At 45.3% G+C, this 18,816-nt stretch overlaps 1 long non-coding RNA gene across 1 annotated transcript; it reads right to left on the bottom strand.

Moving 5' to 3' along the window:
* Window positions 1–901: 901 nt before the first annotated feature.
* On the bottom strand, window positions 902–7,403 carry LOC135907307 (uncharacterized). The gene is made up of 4 exons (XR_010565966.2): window positions 6,826–7,403; window positions 3,272–3,423; window positions 2,625–2,692; window positions 902–987 (listed from the first exon to the last, which is right to left on the bottom strand). It is a non-coding gene; the product is annotated as an uncharacterized lncRNA (long non-coding RNA).
* Window positions 7,404–18,816: the final 11,413 nt, after the last annotated feature.

Genomic DNA, 18,816 nt, shown 5'->3' with positions numbered 1-18,816 from the left:
AGAAAGGAGTCTCTAACTTTCTAACTAAAGTAGTTGTTCTGATTTGTCAGCATAAAGGGAACTTTGAGAGAAAATATGCGTGCTTTTATTAGTCAACTTAACTCTGTGAAAAAGGAACAATACGTTTAGTTTTTGCAGGAACAGCTTTGTTACCAATTGACCACTGGGCCATCTCGCAATGAAACATTGGAGTAACTAGCTTAGTACCTGATAAAGGCACTCTAATGATTCTTTTGCACAAGGCCCAGAGCAAAGCTTCTCTTGCTCTTTTCCAAATTTAAGAACTTTGCACTCTCCCTTATCTTCATGGCCTTGCTCGTGAAAAAAGCGTAAAAAAATGAAAAAAGCGTAAAATTCTTCATTGGCAGTTATTCAATGTACTAATGCCTTTCGCCGGTGTCTAAGCGCCATGCTATGTTATTTCATGCTGGTTGCACCACAGAAAGCTAAAAACGCGCAACTTTTTTTTTACTTCGGCCGTTTTTAAGATAGCAGTCGTACAAACCTTTAAGATTTCATTCACCGTATGCGCTGTCTCCTTCTCTTGTGTGTTTATGCACTTGTTTACAATGTATACAGAGTCAGGTTTAACCAGCTAAGCTGTCCATATCACTATACTAAATTTGCGTAAAAATAAATATGAAACGTCCGAGTGGACCTGATACTAATATTTACAGGTGATATGGTGGGTAAATTTAGGCTTTTCTACATGAAGGCTTCATTTTCTTTCCAATAGGAAAAGGCAACTAGACTTGCTCGCGGCAATGACCATAATATACCTAATTTATATTTTCTACCTAAGCTGCGCATCATTTCCTTCCGCATTTAGCACACTATCTTTATTATATCGAAAATATGCAGGAATTTGTGCTTTGCCGAATGAGTAAGAAGACAGCTTACGATCGTGGTCGTGGTATCTGATTGTCATAACCATGCTGTTCTCGTAGTCGGTGTAGTGATGGTAGCCGGTATAGAGCCGACTACTGTCTGGAAGCAAAGCAAAACAAAATATATGCTTATGAGATAACAAACAATTCCTGGTGGAATTCGCTTTAGGACAGCACTCATAATTTTTATTGCATCAAGCATGGATGAAAGTTGTCACCACCCAAATAGCCTAAATTATTTTGACAAGTGCTGAAGTTTATCATCTGGGGCGCGAATATGACACTCAAAATACGCAGGTTTATCGCTAATACTGCATTTATAATCTCCGATATTTAGATTTCTACTTCTAATTTTGTCAAGATTAGATGCTATGATTTTATGGCATTCTTAGGTCTCATTGGTTCAACCTCTCGTGTTGACTCAAGTGAGACAATAGTTGAAGCAACCCGATACCCGTACTACAATGTTCTTGCAAACAGCAGAATAGACATCCGGGGCAAAGTTTACAGCAGGTTATTATAGATTTGCGGGGGAAAAAGATGCGCGAGAAGAATCTTCAGTGGTTACTCAGTACACTAAGTTCTTTATTTCTGCAACAACTTGGAGTTTGCGTTCTGATATCAATTGAAAAGCGATAGATACAGGCTGATAAGCGAAACCATCACTGCGGATAACCAAGTTTGTCAAGAAGCGCACAGGTCAGCTTTGCATATCTGCCATCGGGCATATCTGCCATCGGGCTCTTTATTAGAAAAACAGATAACTTTGCCGGCGCGTATATAACCACTGGCATGCTACTCTGTATAGGGATGGGGAATGGGATTAATGATTCCAGAGGAGAGTGGGAGAAAAGGAGAATAAAAATAAATATGAAACGTCCGAGTGGACCTGATACTAATATTTACAGGTGATATGGTGGGTAAATTTAGGCTCTTCTACATGAAGGGTTCAATCTTTAAAGCTTTCCTATTAGGCCAATTTCTAACAGGTATTTAACAATAAATCCAAACCCCATCGCTGTTTTGAAGGGCCGGGCATTGGACCAGGGCTCCTATGTGGTCCCTTCTTCCTTGGAGTGGCACCGTGTCTGCTCGAGAAGAGGGCAGCTGGTGCAGCGTGCCGAAGGAGCAGTGACTTTTGTTGTCACGTTTCAAGAAGGACGCTGTCCGTCGGCCTTCTGTTTGTCTGGGGTCGTGACAAAATAAAGGGGCTAGATGTAAAACAATGTGTTCGATAGATATCCTTCTCTCTCTTTTGTTACATTGGGCACTGCTCATTCTTGCGGCCCGGTGCTGGATGCGCTTCGGGGGCTAAGGGCGCGCGACGCGCAGCACCAGTATTCGCACGGCGACTGCTGACGTGGCCCTGCAGCCAGCAACCTCAAAACCAATCTTATCTGTACCCTTGATAGTGCGGCATATCTGCCAGAACTTTATGTAGTGTAATCAATGACAGTGAGTGTCAGGGCAATCTGTTTAGCGGTGTAGGATGCTCTGTCTCTCTCTCTACACACACACACACACACACACACACACACACATATATATATATATATATATATATATATATATATATATATAACACCCCAAGCGGTGGACCATAGAAAAGAAACTGCGTTATGATTCTAGTAAATATCGTATGTTCAATAAAATACTTGCTGTTATTTACAAGCCTCTTTAGCGATTTTTTTTTCGATTGCTAAATACAAACAATTTTATTAAGGAAGTTGCACTTACCACCATCTACAAAATAGGTTGTCTGATCAGTAACGTTTCCTGCGGTAATGTTGAAAACAACAGTCCTCCTGTTGTAAAAGAATTCATCAAGTTATTCCCAGTCAAAAAGAAACAATCTGCATTTATGGCGATTTTGATCATTCTTCAAACAGAATGAATAGAATAGCACTATAAACTGCGTTATCTGCGCATGAACGATGGCATGAAAAGCGCTGACGAATCGCATGTGCGAATCTTGTGTGTTATAATCTGTGCTTTTTGGCTAAGTTTCACCCATGTGCGTCAAAACACACAGCTATGATAGGCAGCACTGCTCGTCGATGTCATTTTGACGAACAAAAGTGCCAGTGAATTTTGTTTGACGAATGATCTTGCAGGGCCACCAAATGTTTCACAAAGGGTGCTACAGTATCGACTAGATAGAGTCAGGACGTACTGGTTATACAACTTCTTATAGTCAGTACAGTGTGCTAAAAGAATTCCTAACACAGATAACTTCGTAGCAAGCATCACACACCGCACCATTACAATAAAACCAGGACAAAATTACTCCTATGTTATTCAAGTCATTTCTCTCTAGAGGCGTTCATTGTAGATGCGTTTGAATGTACTCCCAAGAAAGTAGGGAGCACATAATGTTCATTTACCTCTCTGTACCACCATGACCTCTGAGTGGCCACACGTAACTAGCCGTCTTGGCTTCCAAGTTGAAGCTTGTACGTATGCCAGTCAGACACTTGAAGGAAGAATCATTTGTCGATGTGTAGATGGCTACCACCTTCGGAAAAGCGCTTAACATCTGCATACGAAAAACACGGAGAATACTGAACATGACTTCTGTATTCAAAATAAAACGTACGCAGGGTAAGTATACCAATTATTAATCTGAAGCTTTCGCTAGTCTGAATCAAGTTGATCATGTGCAACCCTTAGAAGCCTATCATACTCATATATATATCACCTTCCTATTGCGCCAAAATGCACATTTCTTTCGTTGTCAGCTTTTTGTAAGCAAAATCAGAGACGCATTTCTATGTCAGAGAAACAGTTCACATACGCTTGAAGGTCCCCTTGGTCAGGCTTACTAAATTAAGTGTGAATAACGGAAAAGCATAAGCGTAAGGTCACTTGCGATATCAATTGCGGCATAATTTTACAACGCAGCATGTGATGCCGAACGTCTCAAAATTGGTGGCTGTTGCCACATTCCTACTCAGAAAACTTGCACTGAGCACTGAGCGACATTGATTCTGTAATGCCAACCTTTGCAGTTAAGTAGTTCTGTAAGAAGTCATTGTGGCAATGTTCTTAATCCTTAAATTGTCAATTAGGTATCGCGTAACTCCTATTATACGCCACCTCTGAAATTTACTGAAACTATATTTCCTCACAGATCCTTTATTAGGGAGTTTTAGAATAGGGGCCCCAAACGTTTTGGGGCCCCAAAGAAATAGCGTCGAAGCCACTGCGCATGCGCAAGACGCAAACTGCGTTTGGGTTTTGCGTTGGGAACGCTATTTCACCGATTTAGCGGGAGCCCAAATAGCGGCCCCAAAAGTTTTGCGTCGGCAAACATGGCGGCACCCATCGAAGCGACGGCTCTAACCTAGCACAAAACTGGGTTCGATTCATGGTAACGCGGGAAGTTCGCAAGCTAGGAGAAGTGACTGCGGTTATCGCTTTCTCTCAACTAGCGTGTGTTATGAAGATTGACTCATTAGACGCCGCTGATTTTGAATTCGATTGTGGATTTTATGGCCCGTAGGCCTAACACGGCTAAGCTTGGCTGGTGAAGGCTAGTAAAGTTGGTTTGCTCAAAACTAAGCGCAACTAACTGTTTGCTGCTTACAGAATAACCTCTGAATTGTAATTAAACGCGAATACATGCAAGTCAAAATTATTATTCCTCTCATAAAATGGTATATATTATTTAATTATTTCTAATAGCTTTTCTTTGACGTCGTAGTGGCGCTGTCAGCGCAAGACGCTATCCGCAAACGTAAAACCATATTCTAAAACTCTTGACTCCTACGTGTCCCAATGCTGACACCCGCAAAGCTCTTTGGGGCCCCAAAAATTTGGGGCCCCTATTCTAAAACTCCCTATTCCTGCATACAAAGTCAAGGGGTCGTTGTATGTAAGTGATTGTGGCCTACCTGTGATGTTGACGAAGTCCTAAACAACTCAATTTGTATTTGCATCGACTTCACATCCGCAAGGTATGCTTTGAGTAACGCTCAGAACAGCCTACACGACACCCGACTTTAGCTTCTGGACAACCGTGGCTCGTGGCAGTGTTCTGGATCTCAACGGCGCCGGCCTAAAACGCCCATTGCATAATTACATTCCTGCTGGAGGCAGGTCTCAATCACACTATGTAAATAGCTGTTCAGTTGGTGGATTTCACGCGCCTGTAATTATTAGCGCGTGCTCACTTTCTTTCTCGCTCTCTCTCACGGTGTCGTATATACATTGTGCGTATACAGCAGACACGTACAATTTTCGCTGTATATATATACATATACATTGAAAATGGCGGAAAGTTTTTAAATTTGTTAAGATATGCTTTTCGGTCGTTCTGTGCACCTACCATGATGGGCTCAAGAGAATGTGGTGTAACTTAGCTATGCTTTATGTTGCACCTAGCACTATTAGTACGGCAAGCAGGGACAATCTCAGTTGAATGCTGGATCACATTCTCGCGGTCTTAATGAACATGGGCGGAACATCTGTCTCACTGACAGTGCTTTTGGGAAGCTAGAATTGTTCCTTGCCTTGGTCACAGTACATAAACGCAACAGTAGATAGGATAAATCATCCTATCTCTTTTACTGTGCATGTGCGCAACACTTCTATTTAGAGTGTGAAAGCCAGCACAACATACGTTCATTCCACCGTTACCAGCCGAAGCTTTTATTTTTCATCGAGCTTTGGTGAACGTGACATGTTAACATAATCACGAGGGAATCAGTCATGGCAATAAGTAATAGAAACCGGGTGAATTGTCTAACTCCCGACACTTCGTGAGCCAAAACCTTGATCTGATAGTGAGGCACACCGCAGTGGGGGCCTCCTGCTTAACCTTGACCAAATAAGGTTTTTTAACCTGCTCTTTAATAAAAGTGCACCAGCGATTTCGCATTCGCTCACATCGAAATTCATCCGCCGCGACTAATCTTGAACCCGCGAACTCGACCAGAGCAGCGAAACGCCAGAACTTCTATGCTACTTCGGCGGTGCACTACTGGTAACCAACCACAAAAGCAAGTATCAGTAAAAACTAAAGTGTGGCAGGAGCTGCCGCGGTTGAGAGTCGTGCTGAAGTTATGCTTCATTGTCCCAGCATAATGGTTTTGTTAGTCCTTTGAGAAAGCTCTCTCACATTGTATAAGCAAATGAATGCTCGCCCTAAAGCTGTCAAGCCGTTCCCGGTGATTGTTCGCTGTAGGAGTCACCGTTGCCAGTTGGAGAAGGAGAAAAACAGCTCCAAGCCTCAGCCAACTCATGTTGAGGTTGTCAGTGGTGCTCGCGAGAAGGACAGCAGTGCCGCTCTGTACTACTGGGGACACAATACGAGCGGCGCATCTTTTATGCTGAAACGTCTGAACGCAATCTCGTCCAAAAGCAAGTAATCCGAGACGTGAAAGCGCAGAGAAGAACGTACGTGGACGCTCAGTGATATTTGAAAAAACTCTTGTCTTTGCTTTTTGTGTTCATCCTTCCTATCGACTGACTTCTTGGAACACTGAGCTGGCAGCTGACTGTTGACTGTTCGTCTTATCTCTTCTACGCTTGTCACTTGAGAGGACAGGTCAAGCAACATAATATACACCTAAAGAAACCGCTAGGACCTACTTTATCTTTGCAGGGATACCCGGCTTGACTTTGTTACTTATTTTCGTTTCACTGGTCTCTGTGAGACCGTGATGAAAAGCAACACGATAAAATAGGTTACCCGCATCAACTTTCAGTAGTAGCCAACAACTTCTTCACAGTGGCTTCGGATCACACACGTTTGCTAGATGACAGTAGGTTGGTTAGTTGGTTTGTTGGTTGAAACTTCTCACGAGCGCTTTAGAAAAGCGCAACGGCAGAAACACAGACAAGTCACCGGACAAGTGTCTGTCCTGTGACTACATCTACGTTACTTTATATCGTCGTGCGCTATTCTACTGGTGCAGAGTGCATTAGAGTACTGCACCTGTCATCCTGCCATTCGCCCTCCGTGGTAGCTGAGTGTATGTGGCGCTGCGCAGATGAGCAGGAGGTAGTGGGCTCGATCCCGGCAGTGGTGGCCATGTTCCTGTACGGGCGGAATGCAGAAACGCTCGCCTACCGAGCGCTGAGTGCATGGTAAAGAATCTCAGAGAGTCAGAATGATTCCGGAGTCCCGGAATGCGGCCTTCCTCGTAAATATGTCGTAATTTTGGGAGGTAAAACCTCATTATTTGGGTAATTGCGGCTGCATTTTCTCAGTTTTGCCGGAGAAGACACGTCAGTCACCCTTAGTAAAGAAGGCGGCATATTAAACAAAACAGGGATATTTGTTGGTTGAAGTGCACAGTGTGTTGCGGCCGCATCAACTAGTTACCCTCACAGTAAGGCCTGCGGTAGCAAGAACACAACCGTATTAACGAGTAGTTAAAACCATATTGCGAGTGCTAATTACTATGAAAAATGGATCCTAAAGATTTCGTGTCATTTGCGCTGACTCGCTATTGAGTTTACACAAAACCATCCAGATTTGTCCTTGTGCGCAGAAATTCACCCCTGTCTTGATAAATCATGGCCAGTGAAGACACCTGAAAAATTTTCTTTGGTAGACACAGGCTGTATCATAATCTTTAAGACGGGCGCCATATACTTAGGTTTCGTTGAAAGGGCATATTCATACATCTTATAGCGACATATAGGCCTTGACTTTTAAAAACTTCGGTACAGTTATCACGGGACGCCGGAGCCTACTGCCACTTAGAAGCCCGTCATACTGGGGCTCAGCATTATAGTGTCATATACCTACAGAAAAACAAGTCCTCGATAATTGTGTAGCAGGTGATTAAACACAGGACGGCATCTAACGATTCGTAATCATCTTTTGCACACACCTCTGTAGGAGGATTGGTAGGCTGTGCCACGATCATGTGTCATTAGGCACCACACAGTATTTGTGCACTTACAATACGTCAGATGCTCTATGTATGGAATATTACATGAGGTACTGACACAAAAAACATATCAGGCTACAAAGTACGTCTCATGATATGCACAGTGCCTACCTTGAATGAGAAGGGGAACCGGGGACCCATTTTCCTTATTCGCAAGCATAGTGAAGCCAACTTATAATGAAGCCAAGAAAAATTATTTCAGTAGCTTTCATATTCTTGAGCGTTAGCATTTATGCACTACACCAAAACAACAAATATTTACCCTGTTTTCTTTTTTTCTTCATTAGTTGGTCGATTCACATGATTGTGACAAGCAACAATCTGGCCCCATTGTTCCCCATCTTCTTGTCCATTGAATAGCGAGGTTCTCGATTTCGGCAAGTTTCATGCCTTCAGGTAGAATACGACTTTATTTGTTAGTTGCCGGCTCTTGATGATCACGTATTGCGTAAGGCCATAGGTCGAAATGTTGTTTCACATCCGATGTCAAGTTCATGATTTGCGCTGGCAGACGCTCTCAGAGTTAGATCTTCCGCACATGCATAAATACCTAAGCATGTCGACGTAGGAACAGCTCCTAGCTGTGATTGCTCAATTGTTAGAGCAACATTTGTGTAATGCAAATGTTGAAGTAGTGGGTCTGGCTCCCACAGGCGGTAAGTTCTTTTTTTCGCTCACCTTTAATTCACCTTCAAGCTTATTCTTTCTACACTTCAAATACAAATTCAAATCATTTTCCTTATTGTTTCCTTGGCCTTATTTTCTGTTGGCATCATATGGCAGCACACGTCGGAGCAACATCTGTTACGAATGAATCGAATTAGCATACAGGGGAGAGAGAGAGCAAGCAACGAGAGGAAAGGCAGGGAGGTCAACCAGACGAGCCTCCGGTTTGCTGCCCTACACGGGGGGAAGAGAAAGGGGAACAGAAAGAGGGAAACAAGATGTCCTCACCAGGCCTAGGACATAATTATTCACATTTGGCCACACGGAAAACACAACAGCAAGAATAAGTATGAAAAAATCTGTACTGTACTCACCAGGAATGTACAAAAATAGTGCCAACCTTGTATTCACGTTATATTAACAAGGAGTCATAAAAACTGAATTTGGACAAAGTGAAAATTTAGCAGAAAAAATAGGCGATAACTCACCTCATGATGACTGTCGATTCTAATGACTTACCATTGAGTCACAATAGCGCACGACGAATTGCCTACTTCGAAACAAGTTATGTATTGCAGCGGGAATCCACCTACACTTGTCCCATACGGTGTCTCGATGTCATCCTCACTCGCCGCTCCGCACAGGGTGAAGACACTCTATGACTGAGCTCTCACCGCCAAAACCACCGTTGGCCACACCCAGCTCGCGTCTCCTAACGTACTGGCAGTTGGCAGAAAGTTGTTGCTGGTGTCAGTTCGCTGAGCCTTGTAGCGCAAAAGGACCTGCTGCTGCGTGCTGCGCTGCTCAAGCCACTCCAGGATTGGTTAGCGAGTGTTTCATTTCCCGAAAGACAACAAATATTAATTCAATGGGTTACAAGGCTCAAGCACGAGAAAGGGCAGCCTACGAAATCATCTTTATATAGTGTGCGTACTACAGCACTTCCTGGGGATATTAATTTCTGTCGGAGCTTCCTTAACGATGTAATGGTGATTGAAAGAGATTTTCCGAGCAGATCTTCACATTGCCGACGTTTTCTGATGGCAAAAAGTGTGGTAAGAAGTAATTTACGGAATACGCAAGTTGGCAGCAGTGAGTTGAAAGCGTCAAGAAAAACGTCCATCATAACAGCCTCTCTCACGTTTTAGAAAGCTCCGTGCGTCTCTGTAGCATTCAGGCTTTTATAAATACCATTTGGAACCGTAGCCCAGACTCACGATACTCAAAGTCGCATGTGGAAAAGCTACACACGCCGTTTCTTTCGCTACGCTAAGCGCCTTTAGCTCACCCAGATGCCGTGCCACGCTTCTTTTGAAACTCTATTTATGGTGTAGTGTCGTGCGCTTTCCTGGATGTTTTAAAGTGAAGCTTTCTTTGCCTCCTCCTCATTATCGGGCACTGCTGCTCTGATCTTGCTCGCGCACGCCGCTGCGTTTCTTGCAACACCACCAGATGGCACTCACCTCACGCATTTCCTTTTTTTCTTTTTTTTTCAGATACGTAGGACATTAGGCAACATAATAACAAGCTTGGTGGCACAACCCACCACCCCGTTCCAAAGGGGACTCTCATAGCATCCATCCATCCCGGCCCGCGCCACAGCGGCAGCGTATCACAGTGTGTGTGTATGGCGCGTGCTGTGTTTGCTTTCCTACGCGATGAAAATGCACGTGCCAGGCTGGAGTGGTCGCGTGTTCTGTTGTTATAGTTCAAACATTACAGTCGTCCAAAGATTGAAAAAAAGAGCTTGGAGCTGTCGTCTCCACAGCTTGCTTGCCACGTATGCAGAAGGAGCTAAACACGCGCCAGCAAAATAGGTCAAGAGCGTGCACTCAGCTTCGAGGACACCCACGCCCGATAGAAGCGTCGCGCTGAATAGGGGCGTCCTTGCTACACAGCGAAACGTGGTGTACACAACGTACACACACAATAATAAAATTCGTTGGATTAAGCACAGCCTCCTAATTCAATTGAAGTTTAACATGTACACCGTGTCAATCAAACAGCATAAAAAGCTGTGCTTGCGCCGATTCTCACAGTGCGTGGGATCCGCGAATTTTTCCGGCTTTCTGATGCTACAAGAACTCCCATGTGGTGGTGGTGACAGAGAAAAATTTAGGGTCGGTATGCGTGATTTAGGGTCGCTATGCCTTCACACTTTTTGCATTTGGAAGAGTGCACCTCAGGATGCCATTTGTGTAGGATATACGGGTTTGGGAAAGTACCCGTCAGCCGTTTTTACCAGATCATTTCTTCCTTCTTTGTGAGAGATTTACGGGGGGGAGGGGGGGGGGGGCTGGGTTCTCCGGCCCATTCTATAGTGTTCTAGAATTGCTCTGTATGTGCTTAAATCTCGCTTTTTGGACGCGGAGTAGTCTGCCTGCGCTAAGGCCTGGTGTATGAGTCCTCGGGCGACCTCGTCGGCGATCGCGTTCCCTGTGCGTCCACTACGGGCGGGCGCTCATATTATTCTAATTAGGTCGTTGGTTACGTTCTCCTTGCCTGCCTGCAGAATTTTTCTGGCCTCTTCGGAAACCTTGCCGGTGTCATAGGCTTTTATTGCAGTTTAAGAATCGGTTATAATTATTCTGGTTGATGGGGTTGTGATAGCCAGGGGAATCGCAGCCATCTCAGCCTCCTTTGGTGAAGAGTGTCTTTATATTCTCGTTTGAAGGAAATCGCCAGAGTGATAGGGGAGGGAGGGTGCTACGCATGGTAGTCTTTCGCAAGCTTCTCAGCTCGCCCAAGTATGGCCGCCCAGCTTGCCCAAGTATATAGGGGCGGAAGCTGCTCAAGCCAGCCTCCTGCTGGTCCTCACTGTCTATAACTTATGGAGGAATGGGGAGGACGTGGTGAGGGCAACACCATTAGATGTAATTAATATTATGCGAAGCATATTAACGTAGGTTTCGGGCCTTCGCGCGACGCCTGGCGGTGCCCACCATTGACCCTGAAGTGGGGTCACGTGACACGACGTCACGTGATGACGTCACACTGGCTGCAGATGGGGCCTCATATCGCGCCGTCGGTCGCCTCCCGGCGGTGGCCACCATTGACCTTCAAGCGACCTTCAAGTAGGTCACGTGACATGACGTCACGTGATGACGTCACACCGGCTGCAGATGGGGCTTCATATCGCGCCGTCGGACGTCGCCCGGCGGAGGCCTCCACGCTTCGGTTCGTGCCGTCGCGCGCGACGCGGCGGCGGCGCCACCATCGCTGCATCACGTGATATGTGACGTCACGCCAGGGATGAAGCGGCGCGCGCCCGCCGTCGCGTCAGTCTCTGTGCCCGCAACCGCGCCAACGTCTTTGCGCCGGGCATGTATGCGGTCAAGATGCCTCCAAACGCTAAGGATACGCTAAGGTTAAGCCCAGTGGATGCTTCGCATCCACTGGGCTTAATCTTTTCGCTTTGGTTCTAGAGCCAAATTTGCAGCTAGAGGAGGTGTAGTCAAAGGGTTAGATGGGTGGATGAGGTGAAGGAGGCGAGGAGAGAGATAGGTGTGTCTGCAACGGTCACCATGGCACCTCACACCTGCGCGGCAATTTCTTTGTTGGCGGCGAGAAGACTAACCAGCCTACGCGTTACTGGTAACAGATGTCGTGAAAAGTCCGTAGCACATAACAGAGCCGTTTCCACAACGGAGTCTGGCTCACGTATTATCGGCAGCCCAACCGTAAATCTTCGGGTGCTGGCGTGAGCCGCTTTGTTTCCGACAAGGCCCGCATGTGCGGGAGTCCATATCAGAGCTCTATGTTGTTTGAGGGGTTTGGGCAGGAGGATGGAGAGTGCTGTTTTGTGGCACCCCACCCATTCCAAAGATGTAGATGGCAGTTTTAGAGTCGCTGACAACAAATGAATTTGAAATAGTAAGGGACAGAGCTATGGTCGTCTCCACCACCTCCTCAGAAAAGGAAGCGGAAATGGAGGAAGCAGTAGCCACCTGGCCTTGCGAATTGATGAGGGAGATCGCAAAATAAGGAGCAGTACTATATTCTACAGCGTCCATATAGAACACTTTCTTAGATTCCGAGAACCGCTTCCCAAGAGCCGTTGCACGTGGCGGTAGCCACTGCTCGTGGTGTAAGGGGTGCTTTTATTTTGGGAGTGGTGGAATGTGTATATTTACGTGTATGTTTTGAGGATAGTGTGTTTGCTTTTAATGATAGACGATGGCCTTACACTGAGAGGGTCGAGTATGCAGGTTCCAGTCTGTATGTTGGAGAGCCGGATATTTTGTGACATTAGGTGGGTTTCAGTGAGTTCGTTTACCATAATAAGGGTTCCTTTCTGCATGAGATGTTCAGTGGATGTCCGGATGAGAACCCTCAGCGCCAATTTCTAGATTTTGCATAAGAGGATGTTGATTTCGTTCTCTTCTCATTTGAGGAGGTAGAAGTAACGGAGTGCATACTGAGGACGCAGGCTTGGAGTAAGCGGAGGATTTATGCTTCTCTTAGGCCACCATGATTATTGGATACCCTGCCTATAAGCCGTAGAGTGTGGTCCGCTTTTGTCTGAAGTGTTATGATGATGTGTGTGTTCAGTCAATTTTTTTGTATGTGTAGTCCAAGCACCCTGAGCCTGTCGCCTTTGGGCATGTTTGTCTTGTTCAGTGTTATTTGGATATTACAGACATGCTTCTCAGAACCGCGATGGCCGGGGTTCAAGATTCAAGATGCAAACAAGATTCATGAGTCCGGCACAGGCTACTACGTTTTCGGCAGTTTTCATGGTCTCTTGAATATGACCGTCAGAGCTTGCCGTCATCCTGAGGGTGATGTCATCATCATAGACTGAAAATTTGAGGTTCGAGGACGATCTCAGTTTGAGGAAGGTAAGCAGTAGTAAGTTTGTGTTTAGTAGCACATGATCGAAGTAGGTCGTCTATGACTTTGACAAGAAAGTATCTGCCGCGATCGGTGAGAGGTAGACGAGGTGCACCGTGGTGCAAGAAAACGTCGTAGAGCAAGAATTCAGCGACGTCTGTAGCGCAGCTGGTCGGTAGGGCTCTAGTAATGCTATAGCGAGTTGTATAGTCCGTAGCGACGGCAATCCACATATTTCAGCCATTTGATATAAGGAACGGTCCGAGGGGATGAACACCAACGCGAAAAAAAGGGTCGGTCGGTATATCCAAAGGCTACAACAATCAGACAGGAGGCACAGCTGGTCTTTTCCGGCGTGTACACAACTCACACATGGCAACGTAGCACCGGACGGAGTGGTCGAGACGGGGCCAGAAAAACCATCGCCGAATTTGATCATAGGTCCGCGTGACACCAAGGTGCCCAGCGGTAGGGACGTCGTGCAGTTGCTGCAGTAAAATCTGTCGCAGATGAGACGGAATGGCACTTAGGAGCCCGGGCCCATCGGGGTGCATGTTGCGGTGATACAGGATGCCACTTGGTAGTACAAACATGTGAAGGGATGGGTCAGACGGATCAGAGAGCAGGCATTCGATAATGGGGCGTGACGACTCAACGCGTCGTTGTTCGGTGCCAATGTCTTGCAAGACAGAGAGTGAAAGAACGCAGGTCGGTGCGACATCCACTAAACCATCCGGTACATCGACGGGATGACGAGACAGGCAGTTGGCGTCCTGATGTAGACGACCCGACTTGTATACCACAGTGTATGTGTATTCCTGCAGTCGTAGGGCCCAGCGACCGGGGCATCCGCTCGGATCCTTGAGGGAGGAAAGCCAACAAAGGGCGTGGTGGTTGGTTGTAACTGTAAATGGTCAACCATATATGTGTAGTCGGAATTTACCCACCGCCCATATGAGAGCGAGACACTCGCGCTCAGTAATCGAGTAACTGCGCTCAGCGGGAGAGAGGAGGCGGGTGGCGTAGGTGATAACGTGGTCCTGCCCACATTAGCGTTGAGCTAAAACGGCACCGATGCCGTAGCCACTGGCGTCAGTGCGGATTTCTGTCGGAGCAGAGCCGTCAAAATGGGCGAGAATAGGAGGTGTGGTGAGCAGCGTGATCAGCTGCGAGAAAGCAGACGCTTGTTCAGAGCCCCAACAGAAAGGAACGTCTTTCTTCAGGAGGTCAGTCAGGGGACGGGCAACATGGGCGAAATGTTTCACAAACCTGCGGAAGAGCAAATGCCAATAAAGCTGCGAACATCTTTGGCAAAAGTTGGTATGGGGAAACTCTGCGCAGCATGAACTTTAGCGGGGTCGCGGCGAATGGCTGACGAATGGACGAGGTGTCCGAGCATGGTTATTTGACGGTGACCGAAGTGGCACTTGGACGAGTTGAGCTGCAAGCCAGCGGTGCGAAAAACAGAAAGAACACATGAAAGTCTTTTAAGATGAGCCGCAAAAGTTGAAGAGAATATGATGACGTCATCCAAGTAGCACAAACTGATGGACCATTTCAAACCACGCAAGAGCAAGTCCATCATCCGTTCAAACGTCGCCGGGGCATTGCACAAGCCAAAAGCATTACCCGCAACTGATCTAGGCCGTCTGGTGTGACGAATGCGGTCTTTCCACGGCCCATTTCATCCACGGCAATTTACCAATATCTAGAGCCAAAGTCTATAGATGAAAAATAAGTGGTGCCGTGGAGACAATCTCGAGCAATTTCAATGTGGGCAAGTGGACATACATCTTTCTTGGTGATAGTGTTTAGATGACGATAGTCAACGCAGAATCACCAGCTGCTGTCCTTCATTTTGACGAGAACAACAGGCGACGCCCACGGGCTGGAATAGCGTTCAATAATCCCTATGTCAAGCATGTTGTCAACCTCGCTGTGCATAGCTTAATAATAATATTTGGGGTTTTACGTGTCCAAACCACTTTCTGATTATGAGGCACGCCGTAGTGGAGGCCTCCGGAAATTTTGACCACCTGGGGTTCTTTAACGTGCACCTAAATCTAAGCACACGGATGTTTTCGCATTTCGCCCCCATCGAAATGCGGCCGCCGTGGCCGGGATTCGATCCCGCGACCTCGTGCTCAGCAGCCCAACACCATAGCCACTGAGCAACCATGGCGGGTGCTGTGGATAGCTTGTCGCTCAGAGGGCGACACCCGGTATGGCCGTCGGCGAACAGGTGCTGCATCGCCGCTATTTATACGATGCTTCATGACCGTAGTTTGACACAAAGGGCGATCGTTCAGGTCGAAAATGTCGGAGTAAAACTCGAGACCACGGAGTTCTGCGGCTTGTTGAACCCACAACCTTCGCATGCGAAGGTTGTGGGTTTGGTTCCAATCTGTGGCAAGTTGTTTTTTCATCCACTTTAATTTCCATTGATTTATCATTTCTTTATCTTCATTTATTAGGCACAAGTAATTTCCCCTATGTTGTCATTGGTGTCAGAGTTTGTTGGCTTCTCATGATACTGTATGAACCAGTCGTCCAAACGGTGTGTATGGCAAGAAAATGAATTGATGTGACTGCGAAAATAGTGAATACTTAAAATATATGAACACTTGCAGCAGCTGGTAAAATTGGAAAGTTGGAGTTTTTTTACCGAACTCAGGAAAATTCAGAAGGCTCGAAATAAATATCGAATGGTAGCCCGTTTAGCATAGCATGGCCGAAAAATATTTCAAGATTTGAAGGTTTAGTAGATCGCCCGAAAACAAAGTGTAAATTTCGAACATTTCGCAACAATCTCGGTATTCAAGGTCAAAATGTCGCTCCGTTGCTCGGCCTAAAAACATTTGTGATACATCATTAGGTAACTTTATATGTCTGCTATGCAAATAAGAAGTTAAAATAAGAAATTATTTGTTAAGCGCTAAACGTAATTTTTTTAAAACGTTCGCACGCAGATCGCGCAGATAGCCTAAATACATGAAGTCTTGCCATCTTGCAAGGAGAGATGGTTAATAAAACGAGACTGTGAAACTGTTCAACAAACTATGACAAGCTTTTTTTTATTAAGACAAAGACGAGCGACGTCAATTGCGGCAGCGTCTACTCGTAATTTGTTTCTTTCCATGAATGTAAACAGTGGACGTCAACCGCACCTGAGGACATCGTCCTGAACAGGGCACTTGAAATTTTTAGCCAAATATGTTCAGGCTGTTAAACAGCGTTAATGTGCAACAACAGAAGACTCTGTTCACGCTCATGTCAGCTTTCTGTTTTATTTTGAAAGTGTTTTCTACTTACGTCGTCTTAGGACAGTCTTTGGGTTCCATGGAGCAGGGCACATAGTGGCCTGCTTCCTCTATATGGAACTCCATTGCATGTCGCAATGCATATTAAGTCGCACTGCATTGGATTTCGACATCTCTTTTCAAATGCTTTGCATGAACGATATCAGAGCTCCTTCTGAATTTACTGGCTATATAAGCGCAAATACTTCATTTTATAAACTGTATGAAGCGTACTTTTTGACTATGCAGGACTCCCTGACGAAATTATCGTGATGTTCTATGTCAAATCAAGTCAAGTCAAGCTTATTTCCGACAACGCCGAGTTGGAGGTCCTTAGGCGAAAAGATGCCACAGGCATCTTGTAAGTGTCCAAGGACCCATTAAACAGCAGCAGGCAGTTAGCAATAATAATCGCCTGAAATACTGTACAAGCATGTGGAAATTTGGCAAAACAATTCGGCATGTGGCAAAACAATTCGAGCAACGTAACCCTTTTAGTGTACCAAATAGCCGCACATAATACACGTGTCACAGAATCTTTATGAACACTTGCGCAAAGACAACAAAAATAATTCTATACATAAAATGTAATATCCATCAAGACAACAAAAGAAAGACCTTGGTGTTGGAGTGGTTCCTTCACGTTTAAAAGCAAAGTTCGCACATGCATGTTGAGTTTACATTGAGGCAGTTCAAAATTCGTGCAAGTTAATAATTTCTTCAATATTGCTGGTATGTGGTATTGAAAAAAGACATTCTCCGTTGCTTGTACGGGAAAAAAGAAATGGTATGGATTGATTTCAGAGGGTGTATAGCAGGCGCTGTCAAATGAATGCTGATAAAGCTTGTCTGTCTTTGTATGAAGCAGTCATTTATGTGTGTAAAGATGACTTGCTCTAGTAAAATCGTGATTTATGCAGAGCTGACGAGCACGTAGTTTGCGAGTGTGCCCATAAACATATTTAAACATTCTAAGAACCCTTTTCTTCAGTACCTCGAGTCTGTTTAGGTTTTGAGCAGACGTTTCCGCCCATACTAGTGCGCAGTAAGACAAGCGAGAATAGAAGTGGGCGTTATATATAGCCTTGATTAGCCATAATAGTACTAGATAACCTGTACAGGTTATCATATACCATATACCCATTTCGCAATGGGTATATGGTTCACCTGGAATACGCCAAGCACAAGCAGCATAGCGTTAGACCTTGCGTCCTTTCGCAATAAAACAAGGACTATAATACTATTTCTCTGTCACCTGCGTGGCAGACGAAGCCAACTTTCTCGTCTCCATCCCAGGCCGGCAAGCTTGAGCGCACGTAAAAAAAAAAGTCGATGGTGGCACAAAAAAATTCAAAAATAAGTTTCCGCATTTAAAAAAATTCTACTTTTCTGTAACTCCACACACAAATAGCAGATATGTAGAGCTATCTAATGATATATCACACATATGTTAAAGCCGAACACCAAAGCCGCCTTATTTTGCTTTGGACACGAAGCTTTTTGCAAAACATTGGAATATAAGTTTTTTTTTCAGTCGACCTGCTGCACCTCCAAAGCTTCAAATATTTTTCGGCTATACTGTACTATACTATACTATGTTTAATTTGTGGCTTCAGGGTTTTCCTGCGTTCCGAGAAAAAAATTCAAACCTTCCAATTTTACTGGCGTTTGCCAGTGCCAAAAGCACTGGCAGTGTTAAATTTTTCGAGTATTGGGTTATTTTGGCAGTCACCTCACTTCATTATCCTGCCCTGCACGCAATTTGAACTTCTGGGTCATACAGTGCGCCTTTAAAAAAACACACATTTTCATTGGTGCATTCTGGTTCTGCTGGGCAAGGACAATAATTCTCACCAAAATCCTAGACAGATTTTGGGAATAAAATTTAACGGGGAGAATCAGCTTCTGAACAAACATCTGTTCATTTTTCCAAGCATACCTGTGTCGGTCGAAAAAACGATGGTTGAATTGGCGTGACTTGGCCCAAATGGCACAAGACGGAAAGAGTAGCACACACTTAACGTGGATCCGATGGCCTACTAGACAGCGATTCCCTTCGATCTCGAGGCAAATAGTGTACTAGAATATTCCATACACTGTAGTTCTTATAGAGAGGCTCATGAGGAGTAAAAATCTCGAGCAAGCCCACACGACAGACCGAATCAAGCATGCTCACGCTGTAACGACGGGCTCCAGCGAGAGGGCGCCACTGAAGTTTCTCGAGGATAA

Source organism: Dermacentor albipictus, chromosome 7 (genome assembly GCF_038994185.2).
Source record: "Dermacentor albipictus isolate Rhodes 1998 colony chromosome 7, USDA_Dalb.pri_finalv2, whole genome shotgun sequence".
Classification (NCBI taxonomy): Eukaryota; Metazoa; Arthropoda; class Arachnida; order Ixodida; family Ixodidae; genus Dermacentor; species Dermacentor albipictus.
Note: the sequence above shows the minus strand (reverse complement) of the source record. Positions and strands in the feature narration are given on the sequence as shown.